This window comes from Dama dama, chromosome 11 (assembly GCF_033118175.1).
Source record: "Dama dama isolate Ldn47 chromosome 11, ASM3311817v1, whole genome shotgun sequence".
Taxonomy (NCBI): domain Eukaryota; kingdom Metazoa; phylum Chordata; class Mammalia; order Artiodactyla; family Cervidae; genus Dama; species Dama dama.
Genome location: NC_083691.1, coordinates 22,724,508 through 22,730,758, shown reverse-complemented (window position 1 = coordinate 22,730,758; position 6,251 = coordinate 22,724,508).

The following is a 6,251-nucleotide window of genomic DNA, read 5'->3' as shown; positions in this document are numbered from 1 at the left end:
CAGGTGGATTCTCTACTGCTGAGCCACCAGGGAAGCCCTTACATGTGTATAACATTCTTTTTTTTTTTTTTTAATTTAAACTTTTTATTTTGTATTGGGGTATAACCAATTAACAATACTGTGATAGTTTGTGATGTGATAGTTTCTGGTGAATGGCAAAGGGACTCTGCCATACATATACAAGTATCCATTCTCTCCCAAACTCCTCTACCATCTGGGCTGCCACATAACAGTGAGCAGAGTTCCATGTACCACAAATACTTCTTGGTTTTGCCATACATTGACTTGGATCCTCCATGGGTGTACATGTGTTCCCTATCCTGAACCCCTCTCCCACTTCCCTCCCCATCCCATCCCTCTGGGTCATCCCAGTGCACCAGCCCTGAGCACCCTGTATCTTGCATCGAACCTGGACTGGCGACTGGTTTCACATATGATAATTTACATGTTTCAGTGCCATTCTCCCATATCATCCCACCCTCGCCCTCCCCCACAGAGTCCAAAAGACTGTTCGCTACATCTGTGTCTCTTCTGCTCTCTCGCATACAGGGTTATCGTTACCATCTTTCTAAATTCCATATATATGCATTAGTATACTGTATTGGTGTTTTTCTTTCTGGCTTACTTCACTCTGCATAATAGGCTCCAGTTTTATCCACCTCATTAGAACTGATTCAAATGTATTCTTTTTAATGGCTGAGTAATATTCCACTGTGTATATGTACCACAGCTTTCTTATCCATTCGTCTGCTGATGGACATCTAGTCCAACGTCTAGGTTGCTTCCATGTCCTATAAACAGTGCCACAGTGAACATTGGGGTACACGTATCTCTTTCAGTTCTGGTTTCCTCGGTGTGTATGCCCAGCAGGGGGATTGCTGGGTCATATGGCAGTTCTATTTCCAGTTTTTTAAGAAATCTCCACACTGTCCTCCACAGTGGCTGTACTAGTTTGCATTCCCACCAACAGTGTAAGAGGGTTCCCTTTTCTCCACACCCTCTCCAGCATTTATTGCTTGTAGACTTTTGGATAGCAGCCATTCTGACTGGTATGAAGTGGTACCTCCTTGTGGTATACGTTCTTTTAATTACTTTTTCCATTATGGTTTATCATAGGATATTGAATATGGTTCCCTGTGTTATACAGTAGGATCTTGTTTATCAATATTACCCTGATTAGCATGAGTTATAGTGTGGAGATAGCATTTATTAATTGCCTTTTATATGCTCAATGTTGTGCTAGGATATTACATATGCACTATCTCATTTAACTATGGTTACCACCTTGAGACTTAGTTACTTTTAATTTTACAGATGAAGAACCTGAAAATTAGATAAACTACTTATTTTTTTTTTTTCATAAGATCACACAGCTAGTAAGAGGCCAAGAAAAGATTGACCTCCCTGGCTGTAGAAATTATGATCTCTCTTTCTCTCTCTCTATCTAAAAGTTAATTATTTCATGATAGATTCTTAAAATAAATCTGGCTCACACTCAGAATGCTAGGAGCAGCTGAGAACCAAAGCCAGTGATCTCCCTTCTTGAATTGTGTCATGATCTGTGTCTCCTTGTTTTACGAATTCAACCATTTTTTGCTTGTTTGACCCTTGGTTTCACATTCTTACCCTAATCCCCACCCGGGCCACAGTCGCTTTCTTGATGGCTTAGACTGGTCTTCTAGGTGTGCTCTGTGGTCCTAGTTTTCTGGTTATAGGCGCTGAGAGCACTAAGTCTGAGAAGCCTGGTATTTCTCTGGGGCTTTCTAGGGCCTATACTTAGTAAGACAACCCTGCTTCACCTCCCTTGCCACCAGGGATGAGAGACGCTGGTATTCTGAAAGTATTTCCAAGGTGCTTCACGTTGCCTGTTTTGCAGTACTTTGCCAGGTTCTTAAAGAATGCAATATAAATTTTTAAGCCCAGAATAAGTATAAGTTACTACATAATAGAACACGTAAATTATTGAGGGGATAGCATCATCCTGAGATTTCTCAAAGGAGTACTTGTTGAAGAGCTAAGTCTGCTCAGTGCAGCTATTGAAAGCAAGGACACAATCTAAAGTCCATGTTTTATAAGAACTAGAAAAAAAATATTTTGCTTTCCTAAAGGGACGTGTGCATTTCTCGCCTCTTTCTCCAGACTGGAAACCACTCAGCCAGATCACCAAGGCTTCCCCTTCCTTGGTTTCATCTCACACCCAGACGGCTGATGTGCATGTACTAAACGCTCATAACTTTTCGTGGCTCTTATTAGTCCTTGGAGAGTATACTAACCTTTCCCATAGATGCCAATGAGATAAATAAAGACCATAAAACAGAATTCATACATATTATGTTGGGATTAAGTATTTGAAATGACTCCCAAATGAATACTGTAGTTATTTCAGTTAGATTCATGGTGCATCTGCCATGTGCAAGGTTCCAAGATGTGCATTGGAGACACAGTTCTGGCCTTCAAGAAAATTGTATACTAGTAGGGAACTAATCCTTCACAGAAGTAAAATTTAGCTGTAAAACAGAGGCACAAAGTTGTATAAGGCCTGTGATACAGGTCCATAAACACAAACTTTCTCGCCTAGAAAACTCCAGGCTCACATGGTTTATCCAGTAAATCTACCAAATATTAGAGAAATCTTATATAAAATCCTCCAGAGAAAAGGAAGAGAAGCAATATTTCTTGTTAGTTCCATGTATCTGGCATGACTTGAATAGCAAAATCTGACAAGAGTATTATGAAAAGGAAACACAAAGGTCAGCCTGACTCAAGAACTTGCATTTCTGAAATATTCAATTTGGGCATGATGTATTCCGATATGTTACAGAGTTCCGTTTGTTCATATTTTGTTATGGATTTTGCATATGTATTCGTGACAGAGATTTTCCATTTGAGATTGAGAACAAGAAATATTCCCACTCTCACCACTTTTAGTTATCTCTGAGAGGTTTAGCCACTGCAGCAAGTCAAGAAGAACAAATAAAAGTTGTAAGGTAGAAATAAGTAAATTAAACTGTCATTGCTAATGATATGGTTTTAATACAGCAAATCTAAAAGGACACACAGAGAAATTAGTAAAATTAAAAAGGGAGTTTAGTGAGGTTGTTAGATATAAGATCAATAAAGTAAAAGGCATTTCATTTTTATATACAGTAACACATGAAAAAAACCACTACAATATGTAAAGTAATTAGCCTCCAACTAATAAAAATAAATGGGAAAAAAAAAAACTTGCTAAGTATAACTGAAAGATTTCTAGGATTAGACCTATTCAAAGATGTGCATGACTTCTATACAGAAAATTTGGGAGACATTAATGGAAACTGAAGTAAATGGAGAAACACTTCATGTCAGATTGGAAGACTCGATACAATAAATCTATCAATTCTTCCTAAATATATCTATAGATACAATGTACTCACAATTAAAATCCAATGGTTTATGTGAATATGTGCAGAATTATTTGATTTACATGGAACAGTAAAGGGCTCAAAATAGCCAATATATCCTTGGAAAAGAAAACTTACTCTACTTACTATAAAGATTGCTTTAAAGCTGAAACAATTAAAATAGCAAGCTAGTGATTAAAAGATAGACAAATGGCCTTCAGAACAGACTAGAGATCTCATAAAACTACACATACACACACACAAGAGCACTTTATTTATGGTGCTGCAATAATTGGATATCTACTTGGAAAAAAAGAAACTTCATACCAACCTCAAGCCATATGCAAGATTAATTTCAGGTAAATTGGAGATCTAAACCTAAAAACCAAAAAATCTAATTTCCTGAGGAAAATTTAAAACTTCTGTTCACTAATAAACTCTATTTATAGAGTTGAAAAAAAATCCATCATCAGAAAACAGGTTCGCAATACATATAATTAACAAAGGACTTTCATCTTGAAAATACAAAGATTTTCCATAAGCCAATGACAGAAATATAGACAACCAGCAGAGAAAAAAGCAGGTAAGATATCGGAACAGACATTCCTCCCAAAACGGTATTTAAATGATTAGTAAATAGATAGAAATTAATATGCAGGCACTCAACTTTACTACTTAATCAGCAAAATGCCACATGTAATACCTCTACTCATCAGAATGGCTAAAATTAAAAAGGCACCCGTTATCAAGTGTTGGTGAGATTGTGTGGCAACTGGAGGTCTTGTTTATTGCTGATGTTTATGTAAAGTGGTACAGTTACTAAGACCATGGTTGATATCTTCTACTGAAGTTTAGGAATCTATGCTATCTTTCGACCTAGGAATTCCATGCCAAGTTATTTACCTAACGGATATGTCTATCAGGTGATAATTCTAACTGTGTTCATAGCAACTTTATTCATAACAGAAAAAACAACTCAAAGATCCACCAGCAAAAAATAAAACTGAGTACTATATTACAATGAAAATGAACCACAGTGACACACAGCAAGCATCATGGATTTATTTTGCAAATATATAGGAGACAAGACACTAGTCATAAAATATGCACTCCACGTCATTATAAAGATCAAAACGGATACAATTAAGCTGGAGTGATTAAGAATTAGGTGCTAAAAGTAGAAAATAGGAAAGTGATTACCATAAAATCAAGATGGTTATTCTGTTGGGAGGGAGGGATTTGGCTGTGATTAGGAAAAGGTATTCAAGTGGCTTTGAGAATGGAAGGGGCTTATTTCTTGACCTGAGTTGCATGAATGTTTAATTTATAATTCATTAGACTGTTCATTTATTTTTGTATACTTTTCTGGGTATGTGTTATATTTCACAGTAAAAAGGTTAGAGAATCTATGTCGTTAGCTTGTATCACTTTCCTGAGTTTCTGATTTTATGTATTTCAATGCCTAAAGGACCTCTCCATTGACATGTGCCACTGGCACTTCAAACTCAATATACCTCAGATTATAAATTCATTCTACCCCCAGATCGGCTCTGCCTCTTGAGTCCCTCAAGTTGTGAAAACCACCATCATCCACTTCATCTTCCAAGCCAGGAATCAGGATGTCATCACGAATTCCTGTCTTTTCTTTAATCATCATATACAATAATGTTCGGTGGACTTTTACCTCTTAATATGTTCTAAACTTAACCTTCCTGTTCACTTCATGACCATTGCCTTTGTGCTCACCATCAGGATATCTGATCTGTTTCACTTCAACAGCCTCCTGACTGTCTCACTTTTCTCCTAGCTGGTCATGTCTTTGTTCTATCTTCCATGAGGTTGTCAGAGAGCTCTCCTATAAAATACTAATCTGATCATGTCCACCCCCTCATTAGACTTGCACTGGCTTATGCCACCTTACACAAATCATCCTTCACCTTCCTCTATGGGTTTATGAATGATGCTTTCTTACGGTTTATGCTTCTGAAGCAGGGTCTTATTTATTAAGCTGCAGTGATTGCAGAATGAAACAGTGGCATCAACTGTCCCGCTTTCTCCTGTCTGTCACCCTTGTCTTATACCATTTCCCTACCTTACTTGGGTAACCTCACAGTCTTACAGTGCATAGATGCTCTTATAACACCTTGCATATACTTCTGTGGGGTTCAGCAATCATCTCCTTGGCTCTGAGCTCCAGGGAATATAACAGAGAAAATACTCAATGTTTTTTGACTGAAAGAATTCAGAGGCAGAAAGTGTTACCACTCATGAGAAGATTCAAGAGACCTCACTGTCCATCTGTAGTAGACTTTTGAGAGTTGCTAGAATATTCAGAATGGAGAGAATGTCACAAATGCAGCAGCAGAGACAGAAATTTGAGTGGTTCCACAGGAAAGAGTGGTTGTTGGGTATTTATAAGTGTAGGACTTATGTTGGAAGATTGATTTAAAGAAAATCTGCCATGTCTGCAGTTAGGCTATTCAACATTCAGTTTGACTGGAGCTTGATGAGGGCATTATTTTCCATTGATTGTTTTTTATTCAATACATGACAGAAAGACTACATGCCTGAACTGGCTGCAAAATCATAAATATTTAAATCCAAGCTATTTGCAATGCATAGAAATAATCAAGTCATGAGAGCTAACTTATATGTTTGGTGACTTAGTTATTGATTTTTACAGCTCTAATCTAAATTCTATAACAATTCACAGAAATGGTTTAGAGTAGATGGTTTTAATACTGCAGCAAATGGCAATCTTATATACAGAAGTCCAAAGAACAAGATATCTAGAAAAGAACAGTCGTCTTATACACATGGGTTCAAAGAAGAGATTCAGAAAAGATCTGAGCCATCATGTATCTCCAT